The 18,468-nt window shown below is 37.5% G+C and overlaps 1 long non-coding RNA gene and 1 pseudogene across 1 annotated transcript; both read right to left on the bottom strand.

The window, feature by feature from the left end:
- Nucleotides 1–603: 603 nt before the first annotated feature.
- On the bottom strand, nucleotides 604–3,553 carry LOC108901142 (uncharacterized). The gene is made up of 4 exons (XR_001963841.2): nucleotides 3,518–3,553; nucleotides 2,640–2,699; nucleotides 1,391–1,514; nucleotides 604–1,246 (listed from the first exon to the last, which is right to left on the bottom strand). It is a non-coding gene; the product is annotated as an uncharacterized LOC108901142 (long non-coding RNA).
- An 875-nt stretch (nucleotides 3,554–4,428) lies between these two features.
- LOC108901140 (NLR family CARD domain-containing protein 3-like) lies at nucleotides 4,429–11,925 on the bottom strand (annotated as a pseudogene).
- Nucleotides 11,926–18,468: the final 6,543 nt, after the last annotated feature.

Below are 18,468 nucleotides of genomic sequence, written 5' to 3'. Positions count from 1 at the left end.
TCAGCGAAAAAAAGTCAGTGGTACAGAAGCAAAAATTTAAAAAGATATGATATAAACAAGGTATAAAACAAGATGATATATGACAACACAAAAAAATATGAACAAAACCATCAAAAACTGTTACAGTATATGGTGTCAAAAAAGGTCATACTATAATAGAGCATGATAAATGGTCAAAAAAAATGTCATAGTATGGTATGGCATCAAAAATAGTCAAAACATGCCTTACTATGTGTTCAATCTCAGAAAATGCCATGCTGTCTCTCAAATCTAAGAGGTGATTTGTAATATCACAAGCAGTAAGAATAGGAAAAGTTATATGTAGTAATAGAGGTATTTGAGGGATTATTAAACATTTTAGTTCTTCAATTCTATTTTTAATAAAGTTTCAGGACTTGAATAGTTTTTGTGATAAACATATTCTGTCTCTGCAGGCTCTGTCTCTGGCTAAAAGTAGCTAAAAACTGTAAGCCTAACCCTAACCTCTGGCTAAAAATATTTACTTTTGTACAATATTAAACACACTGGCAAAATATTCAGTGCTCAGAGCAATTTATTTGTGTAAGAGTAAGATAATCCTCTATTAGTCCTTCAGTGGGCAAATTCAGTGTTGCAGCAGCAAAAATAGTACAATTAATATATATATAGAATATAAAAATTATATACAATATGAGCAGTATTTAGCATGACTATATACACAGCAATAGATTCAATTTGAGTCTAATATTGCGCTGTTTGAAATAGCAAAATGCCAAAACAAAAGGACAAACAAATATCAAATATCTGTATCTGTGGAAAACAAAATTAAGATGGCTGCTTTAAGATAGTTCCTTAAATTCCTTTTTTTCTTAGAACTGTTCTTACATGAACTATGTAAATAAACGTCATTAATGGGTTAAGTCTATTTTGTGACAAATTATGAACTATTCAGACTGTAGATAAAATACTGAGCATAAACAGTTTGTCAGTGCTCTGTGTTGGACAGTTGATGTAAATGTGTTTGTGAATTACCTGGAGGACTCTGTCCTGGTCTCAAAGAATGTCTTCATTGTACGAGGGCACTCTGAGATCATGGACAAGGTCTCTCCGAACATGGGCAGTGTCTCTGATTGCAGACAACGTCTCTCTCATTTTTGAAAAGGTCTCTACAATATGGACAATGTCTCCCTCATCCTCAACAATGTCTCTCTGATCATGGACCATGTCTCTGCGATTGTGGATGATGTTGTGGAGGAAGCAGTGACACCTGGAGGAAAGAGAAACATATGAAGGAAAATGATCAATACGCTACTACCTATTCCTCATCAACAGTTTAACCATGAAATCGCAGATAAATATTCAACATTACAGCTGAACCAGAACATTTTAACAAAACATTTTTATGCCTTACCATATTATGGCATTTTTTGATGGTTTCTGATGCTTGACATAGTCTCTGCGATCATGGACCAGGTCTCGCCAGTCATGGACAACGTTTTGGCAATCGTGGACGACGTCATGGACGGTGGTGACACCTGGAGGAGATCACACAAAGGAAAATGATTAATACACTACTACTTATTTCTCATCAACAGTTTAACCATGAAAACACAGAGAAATGTAACTCAATGTGTAATTCAACATTACAGCTGAAAAAGGAACATTTAACAAACATTAGAGGCTGTTTCAGAAAATGCACAGTTGACTGTCATCACCTCCTGAAGAACCAAAAAACAACAAATATTTGGGAAAAAGTAAAATGATTATTAATTGTTTGTCTATCAGCTAATCACTGAAGCAAACATTTATATAAAATTCAACCTTCTTCTTAATACATATTTAAAATGTCTTTGTTTTGTGTTGTTTTTTGTTTAATGAATAACCAAATTTAGGAAGTTCTTAACAGCAGCTTACGTGAAAAATTAATAAAATTAATTAATAAAAGTAAGTGTAGAACTGGCTGTTATATACTATAAAGAAATTTTTAAATCATACTCTGACTAACAATTAAAGTTAATACACTTATGAACGACTTACTACAATATTTTACTCATAGAATTGATATTGTTTTGTATGGTGTAGTCTGGTGTGTCTAGCACATACACATAATTAAGAATTTCAGATCATGTACAATCAAACTGAAGTTAAGATATTTTTCAGCACTATTTTGACTGATCCTTGACAATAACAATCCAAGACACAAAATTTAGCATTGGTTGGTTCTAATGTATTTGATATTGTCTGGTGAGAAGGTGAGGAGAGCCACAGTCAATTTGTCTTCAGACAAAACATTGACAACAATTCAGATGTATATTTTTTTTAAAACAAGAATGCCAAATATTTGCTTTAAGACTTGAAGGCTTGAGAGGTGAGAATTTAAGTTTTCTTTGTCATATGATAAATAGTAAATACTGTTGATTAAGAGAAAGAAGACATCTGAGAACGTCACCTTGAGCTCTGAGCGATTACAGTTGGTACTTTTTTCTGATTTAATAGGCAAGAATAATCAGTTCTTATTAAATCCATTAAATACCAAGGTTTGAGCTGGAATTTACCCAGTGACACTAAATGACAGAAGGTGATTGCTGACATAAATAATTCAGCAACAGCAATTCATCAACATATATTTTTCAAACTGGGTAAATATTTTGGACACATACCTGTTGGTGTGTAAGGTGATGTTGGTGTCTGTCCAATCTGCAGCAGCTGAACAAATATATCTGGAAAACACAAGTACAACACTTGATTAGCACACTAAAAGAAAATAGTAATGGCAACTTTTTACCACTAAAACCCACACAGTGTAGGAGAACACAACAGTGAAAACTAAACAGTAACACCTTGACAATTACAAATAAAACTTGACTGTACTAAAAAGAAAAGCAATGTAACACAAATCTGAAAGCATAACTTTGACTTTAAAAGCTTAAAGTTTGGTGTAATGATTTCTAACTGTAATCTCAGCTCATACATTGTGGAGGGGCACAGAGTCACAATGTTAGGAGACGCCAGCTGGTTTCGACACAACTTTTATTAAGCACAATGACACAGGCAACTGTGGATCGGAGCTAACGCCGACAAAAATAACAAAAACCCTTAAGATTGTGCAAATGTACGTTAAATCTTTCACAAGACCGTCAGTATCATAAGCCAGTATGGACTAATCAGACAGTACTGAACTGGTTCAAGGGTTAAATTCGAGGGTAAAAACTGGCCTTCTCTATCTTTGTGAAGAACAGTTTGGCTTTTGAGAAAAATCACAAATGTTTTCTTAACTTTCCCATAACAGAAAAGACTGGAAGCACGAGTGGGCTGGGTTAAGCTAGGCTACAAATAGGTGTAGCTAGGCTAGGCTAAAAACAAGTGTAGCTAGGCTAGGCTATGATGCTAGCTAAGCTAAAGCGTACAAATTAGCGAAGGAAAAGAATCACGTTTTGCCTTAAATCACTTTTTAACAACGAAAAAAATGCACTGACACATTGAACACACAGAAACACTGAAATTGTAAATTATGTGTTATATTTTAAGCAGCACTTACCAAATATTTGTTCCGTGCGCTCCGATTCTTACCGGCGCTGGTGGAAGGACCGACTGGCAAAACAGGATGTGGAGGATACCAACGGTATTTATACAGTAGGGGGGTTGGAACGTACAACGCCAAGGGAAAGTCCACTGTGCGGGGGGGGGGGGTAGGTGTTTGTGATCTTTTCAAGTTGTATGTAACAGTTTATTCAGGTATTTCTTTAATTTGTCAGGTGTAAAATAATCTTTTGGGAGTAATTTACAGATTCACAGCTCCAATTAATTATAATATCTGAAGAAACTATTTAACTGTACAAACGACTCATAGACATTCTTTTTTTATATATCTTTATTTGTCCAGGACATGTAGTACAAGTTGTACCCATGACTAACACAAGAGATCTTGGGTGTAAAATGGACTTAGATGTAAAACTCAAAGTAAATTGCCAGTATATATTTAAATTACATTAATATTTAATAACTAACAGGAATATAAACTCTTGGGAGTATAATGAAGTCATCTGCCAACTGAGTTACAATTACATTTATCAGTAATCAAAATAGCTTCATTAACACTAGTGAGGTACATTGTATTTACTTGTTCTTTTACTCATATCACAAAAGTTAACAAACATGCAACACAAGGAAACACTTATTGACTGCAAAACAGAGGCGTAATGTCAAGTTAAGTAACATACTGTCAGCTAATATGTTGCAGTTACTCACTGACCACTGGAGGCACTGTTCATTGAACTGAACACTACTATATCATCCACTTAATATAAATTTAAGTATAGTGCAGACTTCCAAGTTAAGTCATATGGCAGAAAAAAAAAAATGCCAACGTATTTTTCTACCATCAAAAACTTTTCTACTGTAGCGCATTATCGTTAGCAGGTTTAAGATATGTAAACATTGGACTGTACATCATCTCTTCTCCAGGTCATCTAGAGGGTCCAGAAAAGACAGTCTACATCAAACGTGACTCCAAAGGGGTTCTCAGAGCTCAGATCAGATCAATAGAATCTTAACATACCACACTCCATATGATTTTGTGTCCAATATGGTCCCATCAATCTCACGCCCAAATCATATTTATTCTCGGCTCAACCAGTCGTTTATTGTGTCCCTGTCTATAATGGAACCACATTAAGATTTCTGGCTACAACTGGTCCTGGTCTACAGTGGCACAGAAATGCTGAGAGTTTAACTTCACCCGTAACCCAAACCAGGATGAAAGGTTCAGTGAATGTGCGTTGAAAGTGTGGAGGTGGATCAATGTGTCGGAGGAGACTCTGTAGAAGGACAGAATCCAGCAGGACAGTCCACATACACTCCTACTCTGTTAGAGACACACGAGGGGAGGGAAGAGGGATGGGGGTCCCACTGTTGTTGTGCCAGGCATTGTATCCCAAATCAGTGCAGGTCAGACACCAGGACTGATCGTTCCCTCCAAATTAGAGCATCACTGTCTCCATGCCTTCCAATTCCTCTGTAAACTCACTGCGATATAAACCTTTCCAACCACTCAACCTCCCAGTAACAGCGACGAGTCAGACCATTTTCACACAGGACCTGGGGCCAGTAGTCAAATCTGTCTGGGTGATAAGGATATGGGTGCTCTTTCCTCAGATCGGTCACCTTTTTGTTGCTTTCGGACAGTTTGAGGAATTTGTGTGCTGTGTTTGGTCCAGTGTGAGCTGACAGAAATCTGATTGAGAGAACGACAAGCAATCATTAACAGTTCTGGTTATTAATGAAAATCAGCGATCCAAAGTCAAGTGAAATTGGATAACAAAAGTTAGCCCAGCTTTGGGGAACCATTTAATCACAGCAACAACAAAAAGCACACTTACACTTCCTCAAACCTGGTTGCAACCACTGGACTCCTTTGGGGTCAACTCTGAAAGATAAGAGGGGGTAATAACATGAAGTCAGAAAAAACAGTTCTCTTTGTTATGTTCAATGTGTCCACACTATTCTTGACAGCATAAATTTCTACCTGAGATCGTCAAGTCTCAAGCATGGATCCTGAGACAGCAGCTTTACTCCTAAGTCCCCTATGTGATTGTAGCTCAGGTCCACCTCTCTCAGATGGGAGGGATTGGAACTCAGAGCTGAGGCCAGAGAGACACAGCCTTCCTCTGTGATCAGGCAGCCTGACAGCCTGCAAATATACAAAACAACACATATAGCAAATACTAGTGTATTACATCTTACAACTTTGTAGAGACTTGAAATTGCCAAAAGTATCAATCAAATCCAACAGTGCTTGAAGTAAAAAATAAAAAGTAAATTTTAGTCACACATAAAAGCATCCCAGCAGCATATTGTTTTACCAGTGGCTATAACAACTACATAACTCCCTGATTCTTAACTAAGTGGTATTAGTAAATTCAAGAAATGCTTGAAATTAAATGCCTCAATTCAGTTTTGGTCAAATAAAGTATATCATTTGTATATTGTTTTACCTGACCCCTCCAAGAATCGCCACTTTATTGTGGCTGTGTCCCTGTGACCTGACAGCTGTATTACAGCAGCAGATAATAGATATAGTTTTTACCTATATGTTTAGGTGTATCACCACAGCAACAGGCTATCAGTAAGATAACAAAACCGCAAAAGGTGATGATTTTGGAGACAAACCTATTAAAAAATTAATAAGTATAGGCTTACATGTCAGATCTCTGCAGTGATTCTAACATTATGACTGGGACATTTTGAGACAAGTAAATCAATCCAACCAGCACAGTAAAAAAAAAAAAAAAACAGGGAGAACTGGTCTGACCTGAGAGATTCCAGTGTACATTGTTGACTCTCCAGACCAGGAAACAACAACTTCACTCCTGAATCCTGCAGGTCATTGTTACTCAGGTCCAGCTCTCTCAGACTAGAGGACTGGGAGCTGAGAACTGAGGACAGAGCTTCACAGCTTCTCCCTGAGAGGTTGCAGCCACTCAGCCTGAGGAGGAAATAATAAACAGAAACATGAAAGGAAATTCATCTATTTGAATCAGTATTACCACATTTAAGGCACTCTGGGATAAATGCAAATTTCCACACACTTACAAAGCTTTCTTGGAGGCTTTGACCACTGGCAGCAGCCTCAGAAGAGCCTCCTCCGAAGCAGAGTATTTCTTCAGGTCAAACACATCCAGATCTTTTTCTGATGACAGTAAGATGAAGACCAGAGCTGACCACTGAGCAGGAGAGAGTTTATCTGTGGAAAGACTTCCTGACCTCCAGGTACTGTTGGATGTCCTCCACTAGAGAACTGTCATTCAGTTCATTCAGACAGTGGAACAGGTTGATGCTTCTTTCTGGACAGGGGTTCTCCTCGATCTTCTTCTTGATGTACTGGATTGTTCCCTGATCAGTCTCTGGGTCACTTCCTGTCTGTTTCAGCAGACCTCGTAGGAGAGTCTGATTTGTCTGCAGTGAGAGACCAAGGAGGAAGCGGAGGAACAAGTCCAAGTGTCCATTTGGACTCTGTAAGGCCTTGTCCACAGCACTCTGATAGAAGTGAGTCTGTGCATATTCACTGCTTCTTGTTTCAGACTTCTGGAAGGTTGGACTTGTTTTCTGACAGCAGATTGACTCCAGAGCTGATGAAGGTCAGATGGACATGAAGAGCAGCTAGAAACTCCTGAACACTCAGATGGACGAAGCAGAACACCTTGTCCTGGTACAGTCCTCTCTCCTCTTTAAAGATCTGTGTGAACACCCCTGAGTACTTTGAGGCTGCTTTGATATCAATGTCACACTCTGTCAGGTCTGATTCATAAAAAATCAGGTTTCCTTTTTGTAGCTGCTCAAAAGCCAGTTTTCCCAGAGACTCAATCATCTTTCTGTTCTCTGGACTCCAGTGTTGATCTGTCTCAGATCCTCCATCATATTTAACGTTCTTCAGTTTGGACTGAACCACCAGGAAGTGGATGTACATCTCAGTCAGGGTCTTGGGCAGCTCTCCTCCCTCTCTGGTTTTCAACACATCCTCCAGAACTGTAGCAGTGATCCAGCAGAAGACCGGGATGTGGCACATGATGTAGAGGCTTCGTGATGTCTTGATGTGAGAGATGATTTTCTTAGCTAGCTTCTCATCTGTGAATCTCTTCCTGAAGTACTCCTCCTTCTGTGGGTCAGTGAACCCTCTGACTTCTGTTGCCATGTCAACACACTCACCTGGGATCTGATTGGCTGCTGCAGGTCGTGTGGTTATCCAGAGGCGAGCAGAGGGAAGCAGTTTCCCCCTGATGAGGTTTGTCAGCAGCACATCCACTGAGGTGGACTCTGTAACATCAGTCAGGATCTCATTGTTGTGAAAATCCAGAGGAAGCCGACACTCATCCAGACCGTCAAAGATGAATACGACCTGGTACTCTTCAAACCTGCAGATTCCTGCTTTTTTGGTTTCATTAAAGAAATGATGAACAAGTTGCACCAAGCTCAACTTTTTCTCTCTCAGCACGTTCAGTTCTCTGAAAGTGAATGGAAATGTGAACTGTATGTCCTTGTTGGCTTTGTCTTCAGCCCAGTCCAAAGTGAACTTCTGTGTTAAGACTGTTTTCCCAATGCCAGCCACTCCCTTTGTCATCACTGTTCTGACTGGTTCATCTCTTCCAGGAGAGGGTTTAAAGATGTCCTCTTGTCTGATTGTTCTCTCTGGTCTGTCTGGTTTCCTGGATGCTGTTTCAATCTGTCTGACCTCATGTTCATCATTGACGTCTCCAGTCCCTCCCTCTGTGATGTAGAGCTCTGTGTAGATCTGATTCAGAAGCGTTGGGTTTCCTGCTTTAGAGATCCCTTCAAACACACACTGGAACTTCTCCTTCAGATTAGATTTGAGGTTAAGCTGACACATAGCAGGAGATCCTGAAAGAACAAATAACACTGTAAACTATACAGCCAAGAAAATATGACCACTTAACTTTAAATGTTATTGCTTCCTTTATTCAGAAACCAAAAATACTGCCTTTCTTGTTTGTAGACTGGGACCAATTAGATAAACTAGTTATACAACTGAAATTTTGAGATTTTTGGTTTTAAACTTGAGAAAGACACTGAAATGTGAAGCCTAATACCTACCAAAGGAAGGTCTAAAAGGTTCTTTAAAGTGACAATGAGGTGTCTCAAGGTGTAAGGTACCTTCATCAGATGTAATCGATTAAGGTCACAGTGGATTTAATCATAATAATAAATAATTAAATAGTCTTTCTGGAATTTCCTGGTTTGGTTTGTATCTGCATCCTGGACATCTGAGTTTAAAACCTTTTTTGCTTTTGCTGAGGTGTTCTGAACTGTTTGACCAAACTGACTGAACTTGACTTGATTTTTAATCCATGTTCTGTGGGGTTTGATTGGACTGGGACAACTAACCAATCATTATTTTTCAAATCAAACATTAAACATATTTCCAAGATCAGAAATGAAGAGGGATATAAGAAATCCTCTTACTGCTCTGCAGACAATCAGCCAGCTTCTCTTCCTTCATAGTCCTCAGGAAGTTTAGTGTGATCTTCAGAAACGCTTCTCTGCTGCTCCTCCTCTGCTCTTTATCCTCACCATCCAACACCTCCTCATCCTCCCTCTGGCTCTCTAAGCATTCTGGGTAATCTGGACTCAGAACCTTCTGCATCTTCTTCAGCTCATTCTTCATAAAAGTTATGATGTTCAACTCCAGCATCTGGAACAGAATACTTTATGAATGACACAATCAAACTAAAACCATTGAGCCAAACATCGGATCAATGTTGGACAGACTGAAAACCCACTGGTCTAAAAAGTGCAGTTGTTATATGTACAGACCATAAATGTGGAGTCCAGTTGTGTTTGCTCCTGCTGTACAGGCGGACCACTTTGTTCCTCTGAGCTCTCCAGGTCGACTCTGTAAAGGAATCATGAAGAATTAACTCACGTTACGTCTGTCACATTCATGTCTTTAAGCCAGAGATTAAAATATTCTGCATGAACAGTGAATTAAACAGCTCACCTTTCTTCAGTACAGGGGAGTTCATCTTTAAACAGAAGAGGTTCAGCCTTGCTCTTCAAGGACACACAGCTTGGTTCCAGATCAGGTCCAGGATCTGGTTCACAGGATTGTGGTCTCTGATGGAGGCTGGTAGATGTAGACAAGGAAAGTTATTCCTTAGTCTAGTTAGTCCATAGTAAATGAACAAGATGAAAACAGTTATGATCAATGGGAATACTCAGCAGAGAGAAAACAAGCTGGTGAGAAAACCATCAGGTTTAAACTAAATCTAACACAAACCAGCAACGTTCAGACCCAACTGGACTCTACTGTAGTTCTTTACTGCAGTCTACTTTGGTTCTTTGCAAGGACTCTGATCCGGATTCAGAACTAAACAACTTTATGGTGATAGCCTGCTTTAAAACATGAACGTTAGCAACAGCTCACCTCTGTTCACAACAGGGCAATGCATCTTTAAACAGAAGAGGTTCAGATTTGCTTTTCAAGGACAAACAGCTGAGCTCAGGATCTAGCCGATATTCAGCTTCTGGTTCAGGCTGAAAGATCCTGGAGATGACAAGAGGATGAGGGAGGCTCAGGTTTCAACTTCATCAGGGATGATAAAACTTGAGAGTTTTACCAACTGATTATGTTTTCCCCAGAGTAAATTGAATTGACTTACTCTGTCTTTAAAGAGGGCTGTCTCTGAAGTCTCATGGCGTCTCCTCATGGATGTACAACACTCCTGTCAGTGAAATAAAAAACAAACAGAGCTGTGACAACAAACACTAAAAACACTCATCTGACTGTTTTCATGTGGTAGAAATGTTTGAGTTGCAGTGTTATATCTAAAAAAAAAAAAAAAAAAAATTACATTTACACTTTTATTCATAAAGATTCATGTGGTTCACTCCAGGCTCCATTAAGGTCATTGGTGATGATTTGGCACCACCTAGTGGTGAAAAAATAAAACTGCATCATGTTTATTTTAATAGACAAAACCTAAACATGAGTAATAGTATAATTCACACACTGACACAATATAGAAACATTCTCAGTTAATTGTTTCTTCTAGAGCTGCAACAGTTAGTCGACTGGAAGAAAATTAATCATCAGTTCTTTTGATAATCAATTTTGGTCTTAAGTATTAATAAAGAAAGTTCCAGGTGTTGTCTGAAAACATGGAACTTGACTGTTTAAGGTCATTTCTGATTTTATAAAAATACTTTCATTTCCTGTCAAAGGACAAATAAATTCAGCTCCAGTATCTAAAGTCAGGCAGTAGAAGCTGTAGGCGAAGTGATCATGTGTTTGTTTTTGCCAAAAGGCTTATTTAGAGTTTCAGTTCTGTTTCTGTTTGATGAGGAGTTTGCGCCTTAAATGTGATTATATGTTGTACACGTTGTTCTCCTGACCTGTTCTGATCTGTGAAAAATGTGATTCATCAGTAAATCAACTGAGAGAAAATTAATCTCAAACCATTTTGACGACTGAAGGATCAAAATCACACTCTGGTCAGAATTTGCTGGGTTTGTTTTTTTTGGGTCAAACTTGATAGTAAACTCAATATTTGGAGCCAGACTTAGACTTTGATGGACCACTAAGACTTGTGAGTTTTAGGATAAAAATAGATTTACGAGTTCAAAACAAGACAAAGCTTTAATGTCATTTTTTTCTGAACGCAACCTAAATTACTTATTTTCATTGTACAATACTGCAACACATTTCATCTTTCAGTCAAGAAAGAAAGAAAAACACCAACTATAAAATCAGATCATGGAAATATATCATTACCTTTTGATGCTTCTTCCTCTCACAGGTGTTTTGTTTTGTTGCGTTTGTTTTCTACACCTCTGTGTCTGCAAAGTATCAGTGTGGTTTATTTCCAGTGAATGTTTCTGGGTTGAGAGGAAGCAAGAGGACAGAGTTTCATCATCCTGGAATCAGATGGGGGAACTCGCCGGCCCTAGTTTTAGACTGAATCGTCTCTAAGTGAATGAAGCTCGTGTTTCATTTAGGAGTGGGCGGGCGGGTCATGCGGAGTCGCCGCCCACTTCACTTCCCTCCTCGGTAAAAATAGACCGGCGGGTATCGGTGTAGAAAAAACCCACAGTAAATGACCACATTAGAGTTCAGTGAATAACTCTCCCTAAATCTGCCGATTCGTACCTGTGATTTTCACAGCGGTTTGTTGATTTTTACCGGGCAGGACACCTGTCAGGTGCTCGGAGTCAGAGCTATAGCCACAGACTCACCTGTACAGGTGAACACAAGCATGATTTCACGTGCTGTTAAATGAGGCACGCAAATATTTAGTGTCAGTAGAGGCTGAGCTGAGAGAAAAAGTGAATAAAGACGAGATGAAAGAGGGAAAAGAGGGGAAGCTTTACCTTTAACCGGAGAGACGAATATGCGAGACGACTCTGAGACGTCAACAACAACCAGGAAGTAACCAGTGGAGGAGGGGCGGGGATTTCCATTGTGCTCAACTCCTCCCAGCTCCTGATGTAATAATCAGATATCTCTGCAATAAACACGTTTTATTAGTTTTTGTTATCTAATGCAAACTAATCAGAATCCGGTCACGTTTCCCTCTCAGTAACAAAAGTTGTTGTAAACTAATGAATATTAGGATTCATACAGCCATTTCAGTTTGAATTTGATCCTAATAATAGAAAGTGTGAACCCTGACCCACGAGTAATGTAGTGTTGTAATGACTCAGTCTGACCACGGGAGGGCAGTAAATACTTCCATATCAGCGTGGGTGTAAGTACTAATCTGTGTAATGATATGAAGACTGTTGTGTGGAGAGAACCGCAGAGAACTGGAGAGTGTCCATGTTGCCGTTGCTCAGCAGCGGTGGTCTTAAGTGCAGCAAAAGATGTACACAAATTCACACAACAGATTCCAAAGGTTATTATAGTTCTAAGTCATCTTTAATCAGCTGTCAGATCAGATCTCACAATGTCTGGATAAATTTACCGCAAAGTCCATCAGTCATCATCTATAACAAATGCTTCAGCTATAGATAAAATGCAAACTGTGACTACAAATATACTCATCAAAACATACATGTTCAGTTCCAGTTTATAACACTTTCAAAACCAAAAAGGCATCTTTTTTTCTTTTTTTTTTTTTTTACATTTTACAGTTCTCATCACCAAGTGTGTCTTGATATCTTTACTTTATCTTTACCAGACAGTTCAGTTTCTGAGTGAAAAATAACAGGCCTTTGATGCCAGAAAATTTAAATTATGGTAAGTAACTGCCACGGAGGGGCATTCCTGTCCTGAAGGTACACTGACGCCATTGGTTTCCTGTTTGTTAGCAAGCTATTATTTATAAATATTTCTGCAAACATTAGCTGTCTAATGTTTGTTTAAATGCTAAAACATCAGCCCATTAGCACGGCCCCTTGCCAATGTTTTAGCAGGCTAACAAATGTTTGTAAATGTAAACAACATACTAACAGTTTGGCTACTACTAGCTTAAGTGTTAACTAGTGTTAAAGGTAGGCTAGCACTAGCTAGCATGCTAAGGCTAGAGGGGAAACACTGGAACCAAGAAAATAAATTTGATAATGTACAAACTAGAATCAGCTACTCAACAAATGACTTAGCTGTTAGTGAGCAGTTGGACCATCAAAACTTTGTCCAAGTAGCTAGCTACATTTTAGCCCTACTACAGTACACCCTCTACGGTCCTTTAACTGGTTTTTTTTTGGGGGGGGGGGGTTAATAAAACTGAATAAATAATGCTCAAGTGCAGTAGTTTGTAACATAATACTGCAACATACTAAGTTAAAGTACTTGCACTTTAGTCCGGTATTTAACTTTTACATATTTTTTTGAAAATGAAATGCTTTTGGTTATGCTTTTTGGTTTTGCCATTTAATTATTAACATATTTCAATATTGACAATAAGTCTTATCTAAGTAACTTAATCATAATTTAAAGAGATATTCCCTGATTTTGTTTTAGTGCCTTCAATTCTACAAATTTCTTCTCAGATGATTTGAAACATCAACATAAATAATTTCTTTTTTCGTAATCTTGTGTGTACAAATTATTTTCTGCATTCAAGATCCATGCAAGAAAGCAACTTGTGTTCAAACCAGAGTTTACGACAGAATTTTGGAATTATTTCATCATCATGGTAGTTGTTTGATATGGCTGGAATTCAGGAATATTAACATCCATATTGGCCATCAAAAAAGTCTAGCATAAACTCTGGGTTAAACATGTTACTTTCTTGAACAAGTTATAGTTAAATATATGTAGACTTCAATGCTAAAAACCAAAACAAAAAAGTATTTGATTTAAGGGTAAAGTTGTAGTTAGCCTTCGTGAACACCTCACCAACACAGAAACACCACACTGTTACTGCCATCAGACTCTTCTAGAGATCTGACAAAGAGACAAACTTTTTTTTTTTTTTTTTTTTTTTTAGATTTTCTCCTTTAAAACACAGTGGTCGCCATCTGCATCACGTCAAAGCAGATTCTTCTGGAGAAAAAAACCCAAAGGGTAAAAACACACACAGATATTTATTTGCAGCTCTGACATCAGAAACACTAAACGCATCACAGGTCATTCCATTCTGGTGGTGTCAAACATGCTGACAGTGCAACAAACCCAACAAACACACACAGGCATCGATACACACAGTGAAAACTGAACAAACGTGTACAAACCGCAGGCATCAGAGAGAATTCACACACAGAGGGTTTCCAAAAATAAAAGCTCTTAGAGGTACTTGGATTGATTAGTTGTTTTGATATATCGGGCACAAAAACAACATCAGGACTTCTGTTCTCTTTTGCCTCTGTTTTGTAATCTATGATCAATAATGCATTAAAATATTCAGTAGCTCACAAACTTTACAGAGGATCAGACAGAAGAGTTAATAACAGGCACAACATGACTCTTCAAACAGTGTAAACTTTCAAAGTGAATTCAAAAACTACATTAAAGATGTTAAGGTTCATGAGAGAGATTCTTTAAGAAAAACATGATTCAAGACAGTGAAGTAAATGTTAAGACGCAACTGTGGCACAACTAAACACTAAATTTAAGGACAAACATACAATACAAATTCAAATGAAAGGTAATGATCAATATAAGAAGGAGGTCTCAGATAAAAGCTGACAAATCGTTTCAGAAGATTGTCATGATTAAAAGGCATTGGTTCAAAATGGTTGTCCATCTGGAGGTGAAGTGCACCGGTAATTTGTTCTCAACCAGTGCCAGTCATTACTATTAATTTGGTGCTTTAATGCTTTTAATTAATTGTGTCTCCTTACTTTACTTAATCTGTGTTGTTGCGTAGATCTTAATGATAAATGTGCATGTTTTATCTTTTTTTTAAAAATGCAAATATAAATTAATCAAAAATTACCCAAAAAACATTTTTCAAATTAGTTGCTAGTCATCTAGATCAGTAAGGCTGCATGACATTTATGGGCAATTAATGATCTTTCTACCTCACAGTTTAAAAGTTTCATTACATTTCTATGAAAAAAAAACATTGAATTTTTCAAAAATGAAACAATTTAGTCTGAAAAGACAAGTCTGAAAAGTGGCTTCACACATGGTAACCTTATTGTAATACTTTTAAAGATGCATATAAGACATTTTAAAGCTGCATTAATCACAATTTTTGTAGTACTGTTAGGTTCAGTCTCAGCCGATGACTGTATATAAAGATTGATGACATGACAGCTCCTCAAAAGTGAAGCCAAAACATGTTGATCGCCCCTTGGTGCCTGGCTGCAGTATAGATCATCGGGCATGCCCCCAAATGGAACACTGGCCAAAGTATAACATCAAAGCACATCCAAAGATGGCTTTTTCGTAGTTATTAACATGCTGATTGAGTTAATTTTCCTGATAAGTTTGGTTTTAATTTGTTATTTTTAATTGAAAGCTGTGACTGACTTGCGATTGGTTGGGCAAGACTCTGGCTCCAAATGACACGCCCAGCGCAAGATGGCTGCCCCAGGACCGGGATATTTTGGCTTCATTTTTGTACAGTGGAAGAGAGTGGAGATGTGTCATCCATCTTCATATTTAGTCACTGGTCTCAGCGCTCTCAGCAACCCAAGTGTCCAAAAATTTCACTCCCAGCTGCAGCTTTAAGTGTTGTCAAAGCCGTCTTTAAGAAGTCTTAAAGATGCAAATCTGTTGAAAAATTACTTGTTTCACTGTAACAGGACTTGCTTTATGAATGTAAGTTGGAGAAAAGGAAACAAAGCCCATAGTAAGAAAACTCCACTTCAGGTGCCTTGTTAAATGTTTAGAAATGTGTATAGAAAAAAAAGACTAAATATACAGATTTGAGCAAAAAAACAGCAGATGATCAGCTGAAACAGTACAAATAAACCCATACAGACACAGTATTTTCTGGGAACATTATCACTATTTTGCTGCTAATAATTTGGGAGAGAATGTTACAATGTGAGCCAGCTCTGACTATCTATCTATCTCCTTATTAGTATTTCATATGGCACTGAGATCAGCTGTTGGCAGATGACTCTGTTGGCTTTCGAACTAAAAAAGAACAGACACAAAAACACATTTTTTAAAACTGTGAAGGCAGTTTTTCTGAGGTTTTGTCGAAAACAAACGCTTCTTTGTGGTGTTTCCTGTTTTTATTTGGCACACTGTCAGATTAAATATATGTGACAACAAGGTGAAGCCAAAGCTCTATGGTGCTTTAACTTGCCATCAATTAGTCACACATTACATACTTAACATTGCTGTTGACCCATTTGGCAGCCACTTGTTTCGGTACACTTTGCAAACCCGCAGTTATCTTAATATTCTACAGCTGTAAGTTTGGACTGTGATAACAAGCTGGTTCACTGAAGGACAAAATAATAATTTAATTGGCAGCAATAACGATAAATGACGATAGATTCTTTCCCTTGTTTCTGGTGGCACCTCAACATTGGCTCAAGATTTTTCACGAAGTAAGGCAGATCAAGGTGTTACTTGATAAGAGGAAAATTGCTGAGTTGCACTTAAAACAAAGGAGATAATCTTGAAACCGAAGCTGATTTTTGACATTTATTTAAACTGTGTTTTTTGTTGCAAATTTATGTCTAAAGGCTTTTAAAGACGTTTCTTTTTCACCGTGCTCAAGCTTAGCATCATGGTACAAAACATGCAGCTTTTTATACTGAGCTCAGTGGAATGTATCCATGATTTCACTGGGCTAAATGTTTCTGATACAAAATGAAAATAAACAATATAGTGTTGAGCCAACAAAACAAGACAAAAGGTTGGTCCACAGTAACTTCAAGTCTTGAGCCAAAAAAAGTCCAGTTCAGAACAGAGTGAAAAACTGCTGTACTTCCTCAGGAGTTTCTAATAGTGTATTTTCCTCATGTTAGACACACTTTGTGGATAAATTTGTACTTCTGGGATAATTTGACAACTGTACTTAAGAGCACTACAGTGATGAAAAACAAATATCACAAATATGAATACAGTTGAGATAATTTGCTCTTGACGGACATGAACATGACAACAACCAAAGAAGTGAGTGTGACAGATAAAAAGGATAAAACATGAAACATGAAATATGACAACAGAAATAATATTTAATGTTTTTACATTTCTTCTAATATAAATAATTGGTCACTTTATATTCTAATGACATTGGTCATGTATGGGGCCTTAAAGCGTTATTTCACTTCATCTGATTATCGGTTAAAAAGACTCTAAAGTCAGCAGCCCTGAAGATCGAACATCACCCCACTGATATTTGGCATTTTTTCTCATTGTCACGTTTATTTTCACAATAAAAAACGATTCCCACTAGATATAATTATTAGTATTTATCTTCACAATAAAAAACAATTCCTACTAGATATGATTATCCTCACCACTTAACTTTTTCAGTGCCGCTTATAGCTAATTGACTCAAATGCCATGCTTGTTCTATCTGCTATAGCCATTTTCTTTTAGGCCTGTACTATAATTTTGTTTTCAGTTAAATGATACTAAGTCATGGTGACAATGGAGCCCCAGAGCAACCAATATAGCTGACTTATCTCAAACTCCAACAGGAGATGAAATCGGCCTCCACAGTGGAATAAACGCTTTAAAAGCCAAGGCAGTAGATCAGTTTGGAACAATACGTCCTATCCTGGTCTATACTCTTATAATAATATACAATGTTGGCTTTTTTCCTCCATTGCACATGTATCATGCTGTACCCATATTTACCCTAAAATATGAATGGTATACTATCTTTAAATCTGCAAAACAACAGTTACTTCAAAAAATTAATTAAGTACACAATGTTATTAATGCAATGTAAAAGTATCCAAAGTATCCAAAAAATCCTAAACAAACAAACAAACAAACAAAGCACAGCAGTGTAGGCTATGTTAGCTAAACTTTCCACATGCTATTGTTTTGGTATCAAAAGTCAGATATAAAGATGTATGAGCACTCCTCCAGAGAAAAACTTTAAAGTATTGGCACAGAAAGCAATAACTCAACAGTCACAATATCTTGAACATAAAGAGCTAACAAGACGTTTGCTGTGTTGATTTTGAGAAGACTGATACGAAAACATTTCCCCGATACATTATTCTCTCTATTTATTTCCATGTTTAATAAAACATTGTGAAATCTTTTCCTCAAAAACACTTCTCAACTGCTTTTGTTAATATTAGCATGTAGTTTGCAGCCACTGCCAACACTGCAGCACTGTTCTCTACGTTAGTGGCTAGCTATGTTACCTGCTAAACAGATTGGAAACGAGACATCAGCAATGGTTATGCCACAAACTCTGCAGAGGTTTTTAACCTTCCTCTGCTTTGTACCTATGTCATGTATATTTATTTAATATAAATTTTAATTTAGGCTGAATATTTATCTAGACAGCTAATTGAGGATTAAGATAACTTATTGTAAAGTTAGCTACAGAAGCTAACCATCAAAATATTGGCTAAATTATTTGGTGCATTGTTAGCAAATTTCTAGCA

This window comes from Lates calcarifer, unplaced genomic scaffold (assembly GCF_001640805.2).
Source record: "Lates calcarifer isolate ASB-BC8 unplaced genomic scaffold, TLL_Latcal_v3 _unitig_4619_quiver_1890, whole genome shotgun sequence".
Lineage (NCBI taxonomy): Eukaryota > Metazoa > Chordata > Actinopteri > Centropomidae > Lates > Lates calcarifer.
Note: the sequence above shows the minus strand (reverse complement) of the source record. Positions and strands in the feature narration are given on the sequence as shown.